This window comes from Camelus dromedarius, chromosome 29 (genome assembly GCF_036321535.1).
Source record: "Camelus dromedarius isolate mCamDro1 chromosome 29, mCamDro1.pat, whole genome shotgun sequence".
Classification (NCBI taxonomy): Eukaryota; Metazoa; Chordata; class Mammalia; order Artiodactyla; family Camelidae; genus Camelus; species Camelus dromedarius.
Window position 1 is genome coordinate 6,856,397 of NC_087464.1, and position 22,837 is coordinate 6,879,233.

The 22,837-nt window shown below is 32.1% G+C and overlaps 1 protein-coding gene across 6 annotated transcripts in view; it reads right to left on the minus strand.

Annotated features, from left to right (window-relative positions):
• Positions 1-22,837, minus strand: part of MEF2A (myocyte enhancer factor 2A) — a 124,268-nt gene that overhangs the window by 84,474 nt on the left and 16,957 nt on the right. For all 6 annotated transcript variants that reach the window (XM_031440477.2, XM_010985329.3, XM_064480532.1 and 3 more), the window contains exon 2: positions 11,716-11,801. The gene's annotated coding sequence lies outside the window, so the exon portion shown is untranslated. The remainder of the gene's footprint in view (positions 1-11,715; positions 11,802-22,837) is intronic.

Genomic DNA, 22,837 nt, shown 5'->3' on the forward strand with positions numbered 1-22,837 from the left:
GTATGTTATTCAGGTGATGCTATTGTAAATAGAACTGCCTTCTAAATTTCACTTACGGATTTCACTGCTATCATTCTATATGATTCTTGACTTCAAAAATGTAGAATGATAGTTTAAAAAGAATAATTGTAAGTCTATTGCACTTAAATATGAATGCCTTGGGTCTTATAATTTTTATCTACTATAAGGGGAAAAAATTGATCTAAATAAGCAAGAAACCCTAGTAGCTATCCAGCATGCTAAAAGAGCTTCAAAAATCAGAATCAAGCAGTATCAAATAATTTTAATACCAATTTCAATAGTAGGCAATGCAACTATACTATGTGCATGCATGCGCACACACACAATGTCCTAAATCCCCTTATAAAATATACAAACAAAAAACCACTCTTTCTCTTAGTCACCCAAACCTGAGGGAGACTATCTTACTGTAATTTTCAGTGCAATTAGAGGTTTTTTGCTCTTACAGAATTATCTGTTACTTTTAATATAAGAACATTTTTCTTGCCTCTAAAATTGGGATGTTTTCATTACTGTTTACAATTAAATCTAGGCAGAAATTCAAATTCTAAATTAAGACTATCATTTAACTATTGTTTTATGGAAAATGACTAAAGCTTTCCATTTCAGCCAGAACTGTACATGCTGTATCTAATTACACACTTTCAAAATACAATATGTTGTATGAACCTAATGATGGATATTAGTAAAGATACGATTCAACAAAACTTTACTTTGAATATAAAGCTCATACACTTGTATTACTTGAAAATGTAGTTTTCTGTACTATATAACTTTTATAATGGCAGAACATGCTCTACAAACATTTATATGTAACTTTATAAAGCTCTGACTTATATTAGGCTGTGTAAAATTTAAAACTATTAATACCTGATTCAAATAAGGTCAATAAAAGTATAAAATACAGATAGCATTGAGGAAATAATCCCTTACTAATTACAAAAAGGACTGATTAAAGAATTTGTGGGTCTCATGACAGATATTCTGGCCTGCAAAACAATTCAAATGCTATAAAGCTACTAAAAGAAAGGAAAGAAATCATTATGACTCTAGGCCACTGTAAACAACAGTGGAGGCAGCAACTTGCACATCTTAACAGAGGGCAGCATCCGCGTAAAAATTAGAAGAGCCTTTTTCTAACTTTGCAAAGGTCACCTGTGGCCTGGCTATGACACCTCCAAACAACTGCTTCTTAGAAAGGTTAGGACAACTAAGATACTGAATGCCTAAAATCATAACACCAAACTATCACTTATCACAATGAGTTTATTTCAGATGTTTTAGGCAAAATCGTTAATACAGCAAAACATAAACAGATTGGAGGGAGAAGAGAAATCATCTAAAAATCTAAAATGGTATCTTTCTATGTTAATTTGGATCCCCTAATAGCAAGTTAATATATTTTTGTATGCTTAAACCCTATATTTTCAGATTAAAAACATTTTAAAGCTGAATGCTAAAAAATGAGGAGCTTAGGGGTAAAATGTTAATAATCTATTCCTATTACACTCTATACCCATTACAGAAATATATACCTTTTTTAAACAACACATATGGTACTAAAAATTATACATTAACTAAATTTGACAGAAACTAGAAGTAATTTTTAAGGTCAATATCACTCTCTTCATTTAAGCATACAGAGAGTTCGAAGCTTTTTTTAAAATCGTGTTTCCTTAACGCAAGACAAATTTATTTCAAAATGATGCAAATTATTAGTCATGATAAATAATCCAAACTACTGACTAAAAAGAAGCTGTAACTTTAAAATTTTTACCAGAATGACTAGTCTATGAAATTTGTATTTTATTTCTAGATATACCAATGAACTGTCATGTAATTTTCAGCAACTCACTTCTTCACTATCTCATATCAGTCCTACAAAGTGGAGCAAGAACATACCTCAAAAAAAAAAAAAAAAAATACACAGCTCAAACTCTTGCAGGAAATTATGAGGCTGTAACCAGAGGGCACCTTGGGCTCCTCTGAGAGAGGCACAATATTATTAAAATTATTATTAGAAAGGAGACTTTGTAAACTGACCATATTAACACTAAAGCCCATCCATACATGACCTTTCATTCCCAGATTAATTATACCTACATAAAATAAGATCAATCTCATGTCCCTATCTTCACATGGGATACACAAGAGAAACAAAGGACACAGCAAAGCAAAGTGTGAAAATGAAAAGGAGATTCTAGTCCTTCACCACCACCAACTTACTTTCAATATTTTCACCCCCTCATTTTAAAAATGTAGATTCTTATACCTATCCCAAGTATTTTTCAGGTTATCATAATGATTTCTGGAAAAAATGCTTTGCCAATAATTACATCCTATATAAAGCTGAATTATCACTACTAGAAACCATTTTCATTCTCTATGTTATAATTGAAATACTAAATATATTAACAACTTTAAACCTCCAGTCACCTCAGTCAAACCTGTATATAAATGGTGCTCTAGGTCTAACTTTTATTTATAAAGATAAACATGATTGGGTGTATACCACTATATTCAGAATCAGAAGATTTCTAAACAAATGTGAAAAGGAATATAGAAATGTGGGTAGGCATGCAATGGAATTAGGAACTGGCATACTTGGTGTTAATATATAATGTATACAAACATAAAAAGGATAGATTTTCCATGTTTTGTTTTTGTGTGTTTCAATTTTACTTTGCATTAATAGAATTACAAATTATGGATTCTTTTGTTTCTGGCTTCTTTTTTTCTTATTAATTCTTATTTTTTATTGAAGCATAATCAATTTACAATGTTAGTTTCAGGTGTACAGCAAAGCGATTCAGTTATACATATACATACATACATATGTATTTTTTCAGTTTCTTTTCCATTACGGCTCATTACAAGAAAGTGAATATAGTTTCCTGTGCTATACAGTAGGACCTTGTTGTTTATCAATTTTATATATAGAACCGAGTATCTGTTAATCCCAAACTCTTTATCCCTCCCCCACCTTTCTCCTCTGGTTATCATAGTTTGTTTTCTATTTCCATGAATCCATTTCTGGTTTGTAAATAAAATTTGCATTTATTTTTTTAATTCCACATGTAAGCGACACTGTGTGATATTTTTCTTTCTCTGTCTGACTTACTTCACTTAATATGATAATCTCTAGGTCCATCCAAGGAAGCAAATGGCATTACTTCCTTCCTTTTTATGGCTGAGTAGTATTTGATTGTATGTGTGTATGTATATGTCTGTGTATGTGTGCGTGTGTGTATGTGTGTGTGTATATATCTATATATATATATATATCTCACATCTTTATCCATTTATCTGCCAATGGACATTTAAGTTGTTTCCATGTCTTGGCTATTGTAAATAGTGCTAATGTGAACACTGGGGTGCATGTGTCTAGTCCTGGCTCCTTCTGAGAATGATATTTGTGATACTCACTTATGTAGTATAGCTATAGTTCATCCATTTTTATTGCTGTATAAATATGTCACTATTTTATTCAGTCAACTGTTGATGAACATTGTACTGAGTTTGAGCTACTAAAATACTACTTCCACCAAGGTTATCAACACATCTCTTGATACACATGTTCACATCTCTTGATACACATGTTCGTTCATTACTCTCACGGGTATACCCATGGAAAGCAATTACTGGGTTACAGGGTAAGCAAATAACAAATTCTTTCCTTAAACGGTTGTAACAAGATACATTCCTACCAGCAGCGTTTACTGAGCTGCCATAACTTAACATCCTCTCCAAAACTTGTACTGTCAGTCTTTTTTAATTTTAACCACTCTAGTGGTTTATAATGGAGCCTCTTTGCAGTTTTAATTTATATTTCCCGGATTACTAATGAGATTAAGCAACTTTTTCACATATTTCTTGAATATTTGGATTTCTTTTAGGAAATGACTTTATGTCACTTTTAGGAAGTGACTCTTACCCATTTTCTCTTGGATTATTTGTCTCTGTCACACCGATTTGTAGAAGGGCTTTGAATATCCTGATACATAGTTTTTGTCCACTACATCTGTTGTAAATAACTTCTACCATTCTAGCTTGCCTGTCTATTCTAATGGCGACTTTCAAGAACAAAATTTCTTAATTTTAAGGTAATCAAATTTATCAACTGCTTTATTTATATCAGTTGTTTGTATTTTTAAATTTTCTTTTTAAGAATCTTTGTTCATTGATCACGAACATGTTCTCCCTACATTAGCTTCTGAAGTTTTATAGTTTTGCCTTTCATGCTGAGATGTACAAATCAATCTTCAATTGATTTCTGCATATAGATGGAGCATGAGTCATTTTTTTATGGATCATCAATTGTTCCAGTATTACTTATGGAATAATTCTCTCCCTGCTACTCTAAAGTGCCAGTTTTGTGATAAAGCAAGTGTCCATGTATACACTGTCCCTCTTCCAGGCTCTTTTTTTCTTTTGTTTATTCTTGTGGCATTTCTTCATGGAAGTAATTATTGTAGATATACATCCTGTGAGTAGAGAAAACCTTCTGATTTGAACTTCTTTGATATTACTTTAACTATTCTTGGGCCATAAAATTTCCTTTAAAACACAAAACAAAAACTGAAAAACTAAAAAAATAATTTTATAATATCCATTGGGATTACACTGAATTAAGAATAATGCTCAAGAAGGATTATAACCCTCATAAAAGTACAACCTTAATGGATGACTAACCCACAAGAATGGTGGCTCTAAACCAATGCTGACTAAGCTTTAAAAAAAAAGCCTCAAAAGGATTCAGTTGATACCAAGAAACTTATATGTATATAAAAACAAAGTTCAACACTATAAAAAAAAACACGAAAAATGTCTTCCCAGAACAATGTCCAGCATCCAAACAAAATTACATGAAATGAAAAGAAGTGGGAAAATGTGGCCCATAATAATAAGAGTTGACAGTTGATCAATATAAAGAGACCCAGGAATGATAAAGTTAATGGAATTAACAGATGAAGGCATTAAAACAATGATTATAAATAAGCTCTTCATGTTAGAAAAGGTAAAGGTAAATAAGAACATGATGAGAGAAATGAAAGAAAACTTTCAGAGATGAAAAATTATCAGAAATAAAAACATACTGGATGGTATTAAGAATAGATTATATATTGCAAAAAAAAAATCAGTGAACTTGGAGACATAACATTAACCTTCAAAATACAAAACAGGAAAAAAAAAACAAAAAACAAAAAAGAAGGGTATAAGTGCCAAGAGAGACAATATCGAATGTATAACTGAAATTCCTTTCCCTTGAAAAAACCACTTGGGGTAAGTGAGATATTTGAAGAACTAGTGGCTAGTATGTCTCTAAATTTGGTTTAAAAAACATATATACATATATATATATAAATTCTAAGCAGAATTTTCTCAAAGAAAATCATACTAAGGCACATCTTACACAAATGACATCATAATCATGTCATCAAAAAAGTCTTATGACTTGAGAGATCAAAGAAAATAGGAAATCTGCATATGAGACAAAATAAGAATAATGGCACACTTTCTGTCAGAAACTATACAACCTATTTCAGAAACAACTTCACAACATATTACCAGAAATAAAGAGGGAAAGAGGACCCAATTCATTAAGGGTACCTAAAAAACTAGACATGCATGCACCTTTATTAGAGCTTCAAAATACATGAACTAGTAAGTGAAAGAAAAAACAGACAAATCCACAATTAAAGTTGAAGATTTCCAGGCTCCTCTCTCAGTAATTACTGTAACAAATAGAAAATCAGAAGGGATAAATCTTGAAGAACACTATCAACCAATGTGACCTAATGAATATTTTTAGAAAAGCCCCACTCAACAACATAGAATACATATTCTTAAGGGCACCTAAAACATTCACACAGACAACATTTCACAGTCTAGAATAAATACACAAAGTATGTTCTTAGACCACAACAGAATTAAATTAAAAGCCTACTAGAAAAGGGTATCTGGAAAATTAACCAAATTTATTATTATTATTATTATTATTATTACTATTACTATTATTACTATTATTATTATTATCATTATTTGGAAATTATATAGGTTGAAAAAAATCACAAAGGAACTTAAACATTCTTTGAACTGCATGTAAACAAATATGCAACATAACAACATATATGGGATGCAGACAGAAAAATTTTAAATACTAACTGTTCCTTCAGAAAAAGGCCTGAAATATTAGAATGAAAGAGAGGATATGAGCATAGATCCTTCAAACACTAACAGAATAAAGGAACATAATTTGTAACTTCATGCCAATAAATTAGACAATTTACATAAACAGACAAATTCCTTAAAAGACACAACTAAAGCTTATTCAAAAAGAATATAGATCTGAGTAGCTTAATATCAATCAAATAAATTGAATTCATAGTTTAAAAGCTCCCCACAAAGAAACTCCAAGCCCAGAGGTTTTCATTGGTGAATTCTACCAAACATTTAAAGAAGAAATAACATCATCTGTATGAAAATGTTTCCAGAAGAAATCTTTCCAACTCACCCTATTATCCTGATACAAAAATCAGACAAACACATTACTAAAAAAACTACAAACCAATGTTTACTATGAACACAGATGAAAAAAAATACTAAATTTTAGCAAATAAATCTAGCAAGTGGGGATTATCTCAGAAATGCATGATTTATTGCTTCAATATTCAAAAATTAATTAATGTAATTGACTACATTATACACAAAAGAGAAAAAGAACATGCGATCATCTCAATAGTTGCAAGAAAAGGGTCTGATAGAAATTCAACACCCACTGATGATAAGAAAAAAATTCTCAGCAGACTATGAATAGAAGGGAAATTTCCCAATCTGACAAAGGATATCTATGAAAAACCTATAGGTAACACCATACCTAACAGGAAAAGACTGGATTTTATGCTGCTGTGGCTTAGTTTTTTTTATCTGAAGTATAGTCAGTTTACAATGTTGTGTTAATTTCTAGTGTACAGCATAGTGATTCGGTTGTACATACATATAACTTCCTTTTCATTATAGCCTACTACAAGATATTGACTATAGTTTCCTTTGCTATACAGTAGGTCCTTGTTGTTTATCTATTTTATATGTAGCAGTTAGTATCTGCAAATCCCAAACTCCCTATTTATCCCTCCTCACGACCCTTCTGTCTGGTAACCATAAGTTTGTTTTCTATGTCTGTGAGTCTGTTTCTGCTCTGCAAATAAGTTCATTTGTGTCATTTTTTTTAGATTCCACATGTACATGATATCATATGGTACTCTTCTTTCTCTTTCTAGCATACTTCACTCAGTATGATGATCTTCAGGGCTATCCATGTTGCTGCAAATGGCATTATTTTATTCTTTTTTATGGTTGAGTGGTATTCCATTCTGTTTGTGTGTGTACACCACAACTTCTTTATCCAGTCATCTGTCAATGGACATTTAGGTTGCTTCCATGTCTTGGCTATTGTAAATAGTGCTGCTATGAACATTGGGGTACATGTATCTTTCCAAATTAGAGTTTCCTCCAGATATATGCCCAGGAGTGGGACTGCTAGAAACTCTCACCACTTCTATTCAACATAGTACTTGATGTCCCAGCCATAGCTACCAGATAAGAAAAAAGTAAAAGGGATCCAAATTGGAAGAAAAGAGGTAAAATTGTCACTATATGCAGCTGACATGATACTATACATAAAAACCCCTAAAGACTCCCCACAAAAACTACTAGAGCTGATAAACAAATTCAACAAGGTAGCAGAATAAAAAATTAACATACAGAAATCTGTTGTATTTTACACTAACAATGAAATATCAGAAAAGGAAAGTTAAAAAAAATCCCTTTTAAAATCACATCAAAAAAAAAAAGAAAAACTTAGGAATAAACCTGACCAATGAGGTAAAAGACTTATACATGGAGAATTATAAAACACTGATTAAGGAAATTAAAGACGATTTAAAGAAATGGAAATATATCCCATGCTCTTGGATCGGCAGAATTAATACTGTTAACATGGCCATACTACCCAAAGCAACCTACGGATTTAATGTAGTTCCTATGAAATTACTCAGGACATTTTTCACAGAACTACAACAAATAATCCTAAAATGTATATGGAATCACAAAAGACCCAGAGTTGCCAGAGCAATACTGAATAAAAAGAACAAAGCTGGAAGAATAACCTTCCCAATCTTCAGACAATACTACAGACCTACAGTAATCAAAACAGTGGAGTACTGGCACAAAAACAGACATATGGATCAATGGAACAGAACAGAGAGGCCAAATATAAACCTACACAGCTATGGTCAATTAATCTCTGACAAAGGAGGCAAGAATATACAATGGAGAAAAGGCAGCCTCTCTGGCAAGTGGTGTTGGGAAAGCTAGGCAGCCACATGTAAATTAATAAAGTTGGAACACTCCCTCAACACCATACACAAAAATAAGCTCAAAATGACTTAAAGACTTAAACATAAGACAAGACACTATAAATCTCCTAGAAGAAAACACAGGCAGCAAAACATTCTGATATAAATCTTAGCAATGTTCTCCTAGGGCAGTAGACCAAGGCAAGAGAAATACAAGCAAAAATAAACAAATGGGACCTAATTAAACTTATAAGCTTTTGCACAGCAAAGGAAACTATAAACAAAATGAAAAGACAACCTACGGAATGGGAGAAAATATTTGCAAATAATGTGACTGACAATGGCTTAATTTCCAGAATACACAAACAGCTTATAAAACTCAATAGCAAAAAAAAAAAAACCCAATCAGAAAAACTGACAGAAGACCTAAACAAACATTTCTCCAATGAAGACATACAAATGGCCAACAGGCATGTAAAAAAAAAAATGCTCTACCACTAATTATCGGAGAAAAGCAAATCAAAACAACAATGAGGTATCACCTCACACCAGTCAGAATGGCCATTATTAAAAAATCCACAAACAATAAATGCTGGAGAGGGTGTGGAGAAAAGGGAACCCCTCTACACTAGTAGTTGGTGGGAATGTAGTTTGGTGCAGCCATTATAGAAAACAGTATGGAGATTCCTTAAAAAACTAAAAAGACTGGATGTGTTTGACCTAAGATCAGGAGTAAGACAAGAATATCAGCTCATCATATCTATTGAACATTGCACTGTCAGGACTACTAGGCAGTACAAGCAAACAAAAGAAGTAAAAGACATAAAAATTGAAAAAGAGGAAGTAAAACAGTCTTTATTCACAGACAAGATGATAACTTACACAGAACACTTTAAGGAAAATACAAAACTGCCACTAGAATAAGTTTAGCAGAATCATAAATTAGAAAGTTTTATACAAAAATTAATCATATTTCTATATACTAACAACAAACAACTGGAAATTGATTTTAAGTTGCCACTTACAACAGCATAAAAATAGAAAACAGAGATGAATTTAACAAAATATGTGTAATACCTTTACACTGGAAACTACAAAAACATTGCTGAAAAAAACTGAAGACAACTTAAACGGAAAGAGATACCAAGTTCATACATCAGAAGACTCAACATCCTCAAGAGATCAACTTGCCCCAAATTAGCCTCTATGATAAAAGTATTCATAATCAAAATTCCATTAAGGCTTTTTGTAGAAACTGACAAGCCAATTCTAAAATACATGTAGAGAAATGGAAAGGACCTAGAATAGAAAAACAACTTTGAAAGAGAAGAGCAAAGTTGGAGGATTTACACTACCTGATTTTAAGACTTACATAAAGCTATGGCCATCAATGTAATACAATACTACCATAAGGACAGATACATAGATCAACAGAGCATAATAGAAAGTACTGAAATAGACCCACATATAATGTCAATTGATTTTCAACAAAGTTGTCAAGGGAATTCAACAAGGGAAAGTATAATCTTTTCAAAAATAATTCTTGAACAATTTGATTTTTATATGCAAGGAAATAAATCTCATTTCTTACCTAATACCATATATAAAAATTCATCAACCTAAAATAAAAGAGCCCAAAGCAGTTTCAAGACATGAAGGAAAAGAAAGAAGGTAGGAAAATTTTGCCCAATCTCTGTGCTAACTCCTCCCAATTCCTACTCCAAATTACGGCAGAATTATATGGAAAATCCCAAATCTGAGGTTCTTCAGTCTTCATTTGAATCTACTCAAAAGAAAGAGCATTTCCCATCTAAGTATTCAGAGTAATTCCTAAGCATAGCTCTTAACTCAATCACAAACCTCAGAACCATACAAAACCCGTCATAAAGAATAAGACGCTGTCTATGTCCCTGGAGCTTAGTGGAGAAGTATCACAGAGGATACCCTAAAGCTTAAACGTGAACAAAATATCGTAACAGCTGAAGTTATGTCCACAGCCATCATGGAGGTTCAGAGAAGGTACCCGGTCCTGAGCTATGAAATGAGAATTGCTAAATGCCTATATAGTGCTTTAACTCAAATCACTGTTTTGAGTAGTTAGTGAGCAAAAAATACATATATGAGAAACATAAAAAAGACGAAGAAAGAAAAAACCAAATAAACATTGAAAGATTTACAGAAGACTAACCAAGGTTTATATTTTAAAATGTGTATCCTTCTTGTACATATACAAGTTTTGTACTGAAGGATACTTTTCAATTGGAAAAACAACACCTTTTCCCCTAGTTCCTCAAACTAAAGGGTATCATAACATGGGCTGTTTTTCAGTCAAGGTTTATCAAGAAACCTATATGATCATACAAAACTGGTATCAGAATAAAGTATTTTAATGGAAAACTCATTTTGTAATAAGCTCATAAAACTAAATTCTTTCTACCATTTAATTATTCAAGGAAAAATTTAGACCTTACATTAAATAGCAAAACTATTCTTAAAACAAGAACAACAAATATTTTAAGTACCTTTCCCAAGTTTTTACTGACATAATCATGAGGCTTGATCAACTGTATCTAATATTTAAAATGTTAACTTGCTATACACACCAAAAACTACACCCTAATATTTTTCAAAGTTGCATTATTCTAAGTTATTCTAGTATTAATAAAATTCATTCCTTTTTCATTTTGAATACAAGGTAGAATTCAGGTGAAGCTTCACTCATGAAAGCTTTTGGAGGACTACATATTAATGTGTTTTTAAATCAAAATAGCCTACTTCAGAGCTTCACAAGTGTGGGCTTGTGATTTAAGGCAATAAATTCAAAGTCACAAAAAAAGTCCACATTTTAAAAAATATGTCTTAAATTTGCTTAATTTCTTTTGTTTTTGCTTAATTTCTTTTGACCCTTCCACCTTTCAAGAAATATAGCTAGATTTGTCCACTTTGTTTTTCATTTGAAAATCTCTCCACATCACATGTAACTCATATCCTCAAACCCTGTCTTCCTCCAATTTGTCACAGCAAAGATGCACTGCTACTGTAGATCTTTTTTTTTTTTTTTCAAATAAGGGTAGCTAAAATGGAAGATGGAAGTGGAAAGATGTAAAAGTTCGGGATTACCTCAGCAGCGTCAAAAAAAAATTTGTGAGAAACTGTCACCACACGACATGATGCACTTCAACTGGATTTTACCAATTTCCTTAATTAATCTGCATTAACCCCCAACATGAACTTCAAAATGACTGCTATTCAAACTCACAAGGCTGTCTTATTTTTTAAAAAACATTTCCATTGTGTTTATTTACTTCATAACATAGAAAAAGGAAAAACATCTTACTAGAAACGATGTGTCAGGAAAAAGTGCACTTAGATACGATCCTTGCAGAAAATTCTTCTTTGTCCTTTTTTCACAAAATCCAATTCCTTAATTAAAAAAAACATATATATTAAATGGGTTATTAATTGTTCTTAACTCTAAAACAAAATTAAATACACATTTCCTTACTACAAATTTGAACACTCAACACTATGTCTGGCAGATAGCTCCACAAATACTTACTGAATAATAAATATATCTTTAAAAGTCAGCTGTTTCATTTGGCTAATAAAAATATAATGTTAGCCAACTGAGCATTTCTAATGTCACTAATCCACTTTTTCAGGAAGTATTACTTAAATGTACAGCATCTACCCACTCCAAGATTCACAAACTGCTGTCCTAGGTCCTGTTATCCTATCCTCTATATCACATGATATACTTTACCCAGTATAAACAACCTACCGAATTTACGTTTTGGTAAAATAGTTGAAAATGTTCATTGTACTATATTCTCATTTAGGAAAAAAAAAATGGCGATGGGTCAAGTGACTTGTACTGCCAAAAACTGTGTATGTACTCAAATGCGATGTGTATACTTACAGCTTTGACTATCTTTTAAAGGGAACGATGAAGTAAAAACAATGAACATAAAAATGCCAAAAATGACTATAAAACTGATCAATGTCACTAATTCACACCAATAAAGTGATACTAGTGAATACTAGCCAATGGATTAGTGCATAAAGAATAATCCAGTCCTGCTACACTTTTGCTTTGAAATAATATCAAGACATTTAGGTAGAAAAAGAAAGATGGTAAAAGCCTCTCCTCACTTTGACTGGCCATGATTAATTGTGATGTTAACCTAATCATTTAGAATTACATGACTGGAAAGTTCTAACAATCCCCAAGTAAATCTGCTTAATCAAACAAAAATTTTGTGGTAATTTCTTTACGCACACACACATCTTTTGAACCTTATTTAGCAACATTAATTATTGTGACACTGTAATTTTGTTTCTATTTGAAAGGTACATCTCCTCCAGAGAGGACAAAAACCATAAACTGACAAATAGTCTTTTAATATTAATGAATTAAGTGTTAAAAGCTTGAACTTTAAAACACACACACAAAAATAAGCCTTCTTTTTTTGGCAAAGGTTAAAAGGAGCTTGCTTTAAAAAACCAATTTCAGTTTTTAATCTAATTGTACTGAAATGAAGAAAAGAAAAAAAGCTCCTAAAATATAGTTTGATTACCAATTTCTAAAATCCAATAATTCAAAGTGAGGGGGGAAGGTATAGCTTAATGGTAGAGTGCATGCCTAGCATGCATGAGGTCCTGGGTTCAATTCCCAGTACCTCCATTAAAAATTAAATGAATATGCCTAATTAACTCCCCCCAACAAAATTTTTAAAAATAAATAAAAATTTTTTAAAAATTTTAAAAAGTAAAACTATTTTTCATGTGTCCTCATTATAAACAAAACTATTTTAAAATGTATTTTAACACCAGCTTTGTGTCAGTGTCACAGTAGGAAGTAAAGTTTAGCAACCTGACCCATGATAAATAGCTGATTAAATACAAATATGATAGTTACACACCATGGTACATATTCTTATAACAAAATATTAATTCCTCAATTCTATAAATGGAACTGTTACTGACAACCTGTGTTTTGCACATAGTTCTCAAATAGTTTCTAAAAGGAAATATTCTAAACACCAAGTTTTTAGTTAGTTTATAACAATCTATATTGAAACACACTGTCACCTTCAAAAAATAATCAAAACTAAAATGTTAGTGCTGCAGCCAGTTGTCATTAAGTTTCACATACTGAACCTCAAAAATCCAACTGCTCTGTCCTGGCAAGAGTTAGACAACCTATACCTCTATCTTTCCCAAACCTGGTCCCAACCATTCTCCTAGCTCCCTCTACTTCTAATTAACATATACTGTTGTTAACAGGACTACAAGCCATTGCCCAAATTATCAAGCTCTACAACTTCATTCGAGTTTTTACCTCTGCCTGGAAACACCCTTCCCCCTTGTCTCTTATGTGGATCAAATTTCCAGTTCAATGACACCTTCTGTGAGGGCATCCTTAGGTTACCTTTACCATCAACATCACTTTCAGGGGGCAAAATAATTGTAGTTAAGTTTTGTAGGTATGAGTCTCTTCTATTACACTATATGCTTTTAAACAGAAGGAACTTTGTACTTTATTTTTATATCCCCAATATCTAGTCAATATCTGGCACACAATTCAATATAATCCATTCAGAAAACATTTACTGAGCATACAATATACTCCAGACACTTCTCTAAGTGCTATAGATAAATCCCTGTATCTATCCTTGACTTCATGGAGCTTACTTACATTCTAGTGAAGGAAACCTATAATACACAGTGAATAAGGAATATATATGGCAGGTTAGTGGGAAGTCCTTAATGAGAAAAAAATAAATAAAGCAGGAAAGGGAGTACTGTCATAGGGAGGGGATTAAAGTTTGGGGAAAAGGTGTCCAGGGAAGACCTCATGTGATAATAATAATGAAAATGGTGGCAATAACTGCAACAGCAGCAGTAACATTTGAGTACTGATCATATGCTAATCAATATCCTAACTGCTTTACATGTATTAACTGATGTAAAGCCAATAATAACCTCACTACTATCTTCAAGAGGAAACTGAAACACTAAGAAGCAACTAGCCAAGGTCACACAGCTAAACCAGTGAAGTGGTGAAGCCAGGATTAGAACCCAGGTATGCTTTTAACAGCTATGCACAACCACAGTTCAGATAATGCTTTTGCTGAATAAATTAAATAAGAGAAATAAATCAGTGAATACTACAGCAGTAGATTCAAAAGACAGCAAAGCAAATTAGTCTCAGAGAACTGATAAATTTGAGCAGCTTCAAGATGCATCCATCCTATGTATGAAAGACACCCGCACAAGTAACAGGTGCCACCTGCTGTGAACAAAAATGATAAACACTGATAATTTCTCAATAACTTTAAAAAAAACATTTTAAGCTTCCATATGATAATTACCAGAACTAAAATTTACACAAGATGGTATCAGAAAAATCTCATGGAGAGGTCATTAAAAAAAAAAAAAACAAAAACTTTGAAAGATGGTACTGTGAAACAAATGAGAACTTTGGAGGCATTACCATTTAAATCACTAAATGCTGAATATCATATTCTATACTGTGGCACAAGTTACTGTCATCTTCCAATTTTCCATATTAACAGGAAGGGTTAAATGAAACGACCAAGGTTCAAAACTCCTTTCTTTAAATATTTCAAATAACACTGTATCTAACTGACAAAAACTAGTAAAATTGTTGATAGTAATTGAAGACCTGAATGACCTAAAACAAGTAATTTGCTCCCTAACTGCTACCTATTGCCGTAATAGCTTGTTATATGCCTAATCAGTGAATGCCAGTAAACTAAAAAGCAAAGTGAAACCAAAGTGCTGCTGACATGATATTGACACTCCTAGTTAAAAATGGTGTTTTTAATTCATGCTCTTATACTTGGGCATCAAACCACTCATGCCTTAAGAAGATTTTTGCTACTAGTCATGATATAATAACTGGTACCAGACATGCACTCCCACTGAACTCAACTAGAAAACTGATCAGATATATATAACTATAATCTTAAAACACTGGACAACCACCAGCACAGCACAGTGATACCTGAGAAAAGAGAAAGTATCCCCTACAGTGAAGAGTCAGAAGGGTAGTTAGTACAAGAATGGGAAGCCAAGCAGAATGCAGTGGATTCAGTGAGTGGAAGACAGAGACTGAGATTTAGGTAGGCTGAGGTAGTGGGAAACCGTGGGGCAGAGCAGCAGAGAAGATGGAGCTCAAGAAAAGAAAGCACTCCTGAAATCTGCAGAAAGGTTTCCTGAGCAGCTCTGTCCAAAAGAAACAACATGGGCCTAAAATGTAATTTTAAATTTTCTAATAACCATATTTTAAAAGTAAAATGAAGTAGGTAAAACTAAGATAATTCTTTTAATGCAAAATGTTCAAAATATTATTTCAGATTAAAAAAACTGGGCTATTTTACATTCCATATTAATAAGTTCCTGAAATTCAGTGTGTTTTATACTTCAGAATATTTAAATTTGAACTAGCCACAATCTCCAATACTCAAAGGCCACATGTGGCTAATTGCTACCATACTTGACAACAAAGTTTTTCGTTGAATATAAAGCTTTGCATAAGTAAAGTGAAACTCTACAAGCCAGGAAAAGAATAATGACTAGGAAATAGTAGGCTCAAAAGTTCCCAGAGGTTACGAAGATTTGGAGATGTTCAAGTTCCAACTAGAGGGGAGAAAGACCTCTTTGAAACCTGGGGCAATCAGTAGAAACTGAAGTAGAATCACTCCCTTTGCAGTAGTGCTAAACTACTACTACTTTTTCATAAGAAATGGAATACACTGCCAAAACAAAATTACTATCTGCTAAAAAATCAACAAAATTCAGACAACAGCATGATGAATGTTCAAGAGTCAATCAAAATTTACTTACATAACAAAATGGAGAAATGTGTGACCCATACCAGAAGAAAAACTCTGACAAAAGAAAAGATCCAGAAACATGAAAGATCGTATCATGAAAGACATGAACTTCAAAATATTACAAATATAATAAAAGATTTAAACAAACACAGAAACAAGAAAGAAGACATTTTGAAAAACACTCAAATTTCGAAAGATGAAAAATGTAGCATGTCAAATAAAAAACAGCTAAATAGACTTAGGGGAAAAAAAAAGGATACCTAAACTGAAGATGTAAAAAATAAAAAGCAAAAAAAAAAAAAAAAAAAAAAAAAAGAAGAAGAAGAAGAAAAGAAAAGAAACAAAGAACAGAGCACTGAGGACCTATGAGAACATCAGGAGCAGTGTAAAGATGGTGTTACCGGATGTGGAGACACACACACACAAAATCTGAAGAAATAAAGGCCAAAGAATTTCCAAATTTGAGGAAAACTGAACCCATATATTCAAGAAACTCAATGAACAAAAAAAGTTAAACACATAGAAACTATACCAAGGCAATATAATTAATCAAACCACTAAAATCCAGTAAGAGAAAAATCTTAAAAGCAGTCAAAGTGGGAGGAAGACACATTACTTATAGACAAAGGTAGTAAGAATTATCACAGACTCCTTGTCAAAAGTAATATAAACAAGTTTAAAAAAAGCATTTAAAGTGCTAGAAAGAAAAAAACCCTGTAAACTAAAATTTATCTAAAGGAAAAATACCTTTCACAGAAGAACTAAAAACATTTTCAGACAAACAAAAGTTGAGAATCTGTCACCAGGCCCACACTACAAGGAACACTGAAAGAGGTTCTCTGAAGAACAGCAGAACTGTACAACAGAGTGAACCTTAATGTAAACCACAGACTCAGTTAATAGTAATGGACTAATATTTATCAATTGTAATGAATGTCCCACACCAATGCAACCCTTAATAACAGAGAAGCAGGGAAATGAGAGCGGAGGAGAGAAGAGTATATGGGAACTCTATTTCCTGACCAATTTTTCTATAAACCTAAAACTACTCCTAGAAAACAGCAGATAGAAATTTAGTTCTACACCAAGGAAGACCAACAGAAAATGGTACGTACATGAGTTTACCATTTAAAAAAACAAACAAGATATTTGATTGTAAAGCAAAAGTAGCAATAATGTATAATAATAACAACATGTAGTATAAAATGATTGACAAAAATAGCACAAAGAACTGAGGGGAAGAAAACTGAAAGTATGGAAGGATCTCACATTATTCATAAAGAGATGAAAGCAGACTGTGATAAATTCAAGATGCAGGCTATAAAACTCTAGAGCAATTACTAAAAAAAAAAAAAGAAAACTAATAAAAACTAATAAAATAAAAGTAATAAGCCAAGAAAGGAGATAAAATGGAATGTGAAAAATATGCAATACAAAGGTAGAAAAAGAGGAAAAAGATAAAACAGGTGGGACAAATTAAAAAACACATAGTATGACAGTGGACTTAAATCAACTACATGAATAATTACATTAAAAATATACGGTCTAAATGTCCCAATTAAAAGGTAGACTATCACACTAGGTTAAAAGTAGAGACTGTTAATAAAGATTACCTACTTTAAATATAATCATATAGATAGGTTACAATAGGAAAATATACACCATAAAAAAATTAATCTTAAGAAAGCTGGAATGCCTATGTTAATATTAGACAGAGTAGACTGCAGAAGAAATATCACCAGATATAAAGAAACATATAATGTTTAAAGTGTCAATTTATCAGAAATACAAAATAATTCTAAATACTTACACAGTCATTAACAGAGTTTTAAAATATATGAAGCAAATACTGACAGAGCTAAAAAGAGAAAGAGATAACTCTACAACTATAACTGGAGATTTCAAGACTCCCTCACAATCACTGATAAACTGAGTAGGTAGAAAATCAGTAACGAAATATAAGAGCTGAACAACACTATGAACCAGCTTAACCAAACTGAACACTATAATGAACCACGTAGCAATGAATACTCCAGTGTACATGTCTCTCTTGGTATAGTCAACAAGAGAGAAGACATGCTGGACTATAAAGCAAGACACATATACATTTGTAAGAACTAAAATCATACAGAGAATATTTTCTGATTCTGAAAAATTAAATTAAGATCAGTAACAAAAATATACTGGAAAATTTTCCAAGTATCTGGAGATTAACACATTTCTAAGTAACTCATAGGTCAAAGAAGTCATGAGGAAAATTTTTAAATTCACTGAGCTAAATAACAAAACATTATCTAATGTGGGGTGCAACTAAGAATACTTGAAAACTTATAGTTTTTAGTGCTTATGTTAGAAAACAACAAAGATTTTTAACATAGTATTCTAAATTAGCTTCCACCTTAAGAAGCTAGGGAAAAAAACCCACATTAAAGTAAAAGTAGAGATAAGGAAATAATAAAAAGCAGAAATTGGTGAAATAGATGAGACAAACAACAGATAAAAATCAATGAAATCAAAAGCTGGTTCTTTGAAAAGAACCCCTAGCTAGACTGGTACGGAACAGAAAACACACAAATTACCAACATCAGAGTTGAAAGAGAGCACATTACTACATGTATTTCAAATATTAAGAGCATACTACCATAATATTAAATGCCATTTTATGCCAATAAATTTGACAACTCAAATAAGCAAAATGCCTTGAAACATGCAGATTATCAAAACTGACACTAAGAGTCTGAATAACCCTCAACTAATAAAGAAATTGAATTCAAAATCAAAAAGCTTTCCACAAAGAAAACTCCATACCCAAATGGCTTTCCTAGTAAATTCTTCAAACATTTAAAGAAGATACAGTAGCAGTCTTACAGAAACTCTTTTAGAAAACAGAGGAAAAAGACACTTCCCAACATATTTAATGAGGCCAGCATAACCTTAATACGAAAACATGGCAAGAATACCACAAGAAAAAGAAACTACGTACCAGTATCACATGGGTACGTAGATGCAAACAACATTAAAAAAAATATTAGAGGTCAAATCCAGCAACATATAAAAAGGAAAATATCAGCACAAAGTGAGAGCTGTCTCAGGAATACACTGTTGGTTTTAGTGATCAAAAATTAATCAATCTATTTCCCTATATTGACATACTAAAAAGGAAAAACAACATATGGGTAATTTCAACAGATGTAGAGAAAGCATCTATTCATAATAAAATACTCATTCATGAGGAGACAAAAAAAATCAGCAAACTAAGAGTGAAGGGAATTTCCTCAAACTAATGAAAGGCATCTTATGAAAACCTACAGCTAATATACTTAATAGTGAAAGACTGGCTTTTTTTCCCCTGGAACTGGAAACAAAGCAAGGATGCCCATTCTTATCATTTCTATTCACCATCCCCCTGGAGATTTTAACAAATAACACAAGAAATAGAAAGAAAGATACCGAGATGGGAAAGGAAAAAAATAAAACAGCCTCTGTTCAAACATGACATGACAACATACATAACAAACCCTCCAAAAATCTACAATAAAGTGACTTGAACTAAAAGGTGGGTTTTTAAGGGTGTAGGAGAATAGATCAATATTTTTAAAATAATATTTCTGTATACTAGTAATGACAAATGCAAAACTAAACTTTTAAAAAATACCATTCACCTTAGTACCAAAAGTATGAAACATTTAAAGATAAATTTAATAATTATACGTGCAATACTAGAAAACACTGCTGAGAGAAATTAAGGAGATATATACATCATATTCATGGATCCAAACAATCAGATTATTGTCACAATAATAATAATATTCTCTCCAGATTGATCTACAAACAACACAACACCTATCAAAAGTCCAGCAAGTGTTCTTGTAGAAACTGACAAAGGTAATTCAAAATTTAAAATGTAGCTAAAACAATTTTGAGAAGAAACAAATGTTGGAGGATACAGAATGCTGTTTATATATACATATATATATATATATATATATATATATATATATATATATATATATATGCACACACACACACACACATATATATCTCAATGGAACAGTAAAGAGAATCCAGAAATAAATCCACATACATACGGTCATTTGATATTCAATAAAGATGCCAAGGCAATTCAGTGGAAAAAGGAAAGCTTTATCAACAAATGGTACTAGAGCAAATGGGTGAATCTTGATATTACCCCATACCTTCACAAAAATTACCTCAAAATGGATTATAGACCTATAAGTAAAATTAACTACAAAACTTCCAAAAGTAAACACAGGACAAAAAAAATGCTGCCCCATGTAAGGTAAAGATTTATTAGACAGGCCACCAAAAAAGAGGTACTGCAAGTGAAAACACTGACAAACAGCACGTGATCAAAATTAAAACCTTCTGCTCTTTGAAAAACACCATTAAAGAAATAAAAATCCAGCCATACTAGTAGAAAATATTCAAAATACAACAATGAGAATAAAAAAAAAAACGACTTCTATCCAGAATATATAAAGATCTCTCACAATTCAGTAATAAGAAAGCAAACAATCCAAATTAATATGGTCAAAAGATCTGAGCACACATTTCACCAAAGAATACCCCAAAAGTAAATGAAAAATGTTTAGTACCATTATTCATCAGAGAAATGCGTATTACAACTATAGTGAGATTCCAGTATACATTCACTAAAATGGCTATATTTTAAAAGGCCGACAACACCAAGTGTTGATGAAGATATGAAGAAATTCCAACTTTGACTACTGGTGGGACTGTAAAATCACACAACTACTTTGGAAAAGAGTTTAACAGTTTGTTATAAGGTAAAACATACACTTACCATATGACCCAGAAATCCCACTCCTTGGTATTTACCCAAGAAAAATGAAAGCATATGTCCATACAAAGGCTTGTACTCAAATGTACACACTGGCTTTATTCATAATAGCTCCAAACTGGAAACAACCAAAATGTTCATGAAAGGTGAATGGAGAAATTGTGATATAAACATATAAGGGAACACTAGGCCACAGTAAAATAGAACAAACTACTGATAGACACAAACATGGATAAATCGCAAAAACATTTTGGTGAGGGAAAAAATCCAGATATTAAAGAATACATATTGCATGATTCCATTTAGGAATAAATTTGCAAAATTTCGAGCAACCACCAAAGAACATACAAAGATCACAATTCACATGTTATGAAAGCACATATTCACACATAGTATCCTCAACACTGGAAAATTACATACACACACACACACACACACACACAAAAGATTTTTCTGACTTTACAAAGTTAAGACCAAGAATAACCAGCATTATTTTGAGTCTTAGTTTCCTCATCTATAAAACAGTATAGTAATAGTTCATATACTTCATAAATTTAGTTCTGAGAATTAAATAAGCATATAATGTGCTTAGTATGTGCCAGGAATACAGTATGAACTCAGTATGTGCTAGCTTCCTAAATAAATAACCCAGAAAAGGGGGCAAATGGAACAGATGAAGAATGCCAGTGGAAATCAATTGGTTAACAATATTCCTATTAAAAAGTCACCACTTTTATTGAAGAAATCAGAAAGGCAAACACTACAGCAAAAGCCAAATGAGAAGTTTTGGAATATATTTGGAATCAGTTAATATAATGCTGGAATTAAAAATATACTACTGTGTGGCCTAAGAAAGATTTATAAACATACAAAAAAGACACTAAGCCACAAGAAACAGTATCTTTAAGTCAGTTAATTTCACAGAAGCAAGTATTTAAGGAAGAAAGTGGCTTTAAGCACACATGAAGCCAGGGACTGTTCCAATTACAGGAGGTAAGAAAGAAAGATGGCACAAACTTTAGTAGGTATGAACAAACAGAGCAAAGGAAGATGCAGGATGGAAAGATGAGCAGAAAACAATTATGCACTGCCTTGAAAACAGGAAACCATTTGAATTTAATATGACACAAAACACAAAGACAAAAGAAAGGCAAGACTAATCTTGTCAAGTGGAATGATGCACACAATTTCAGCCTCAGTGCTAGGTAAGGTTAAAAAGGTGGATTCTGATACAATGCCTACTAAAACACAACCTATTACATTCTTAGCCAGTGGACAGAGAAGGTAGCATCTGTTATAATGCGATCATATACTGATGCCAAGAAATGCCCATTTTCCCTCATGCCCTTCCATCTCCTTCTATATCCCCCAAAGTGTCCATTAGGTCCAAAACATCTCTTCACACAGCCTCTGTTCTTTTTTAAAATATATAAAAGTAAATAGCTTTATTGAGATATAATTTACATACCATACAATTCACCCATTTAAACTATACACTTGAATGTGTTTTATATTCACAGGTATGTGCCATCATCACCACTAACTCTCAAACATTTTTGTTGGCCTTAAAAGAAATCTGTACCCATTAGCAGTCACTCCCCATTCCCTATTACCACCCCACACTCCAACTCTAAGCAGTAAGGAATCTACTTTTTGTGTCTATAGACTTGCCTATTCTGGACATTTCATTTATATGGAATCATACATATATATCATTTTATGACTAGCTTATTTCACTTAACAATATCTTCAAGAACCATCCACGTTGTAGCATG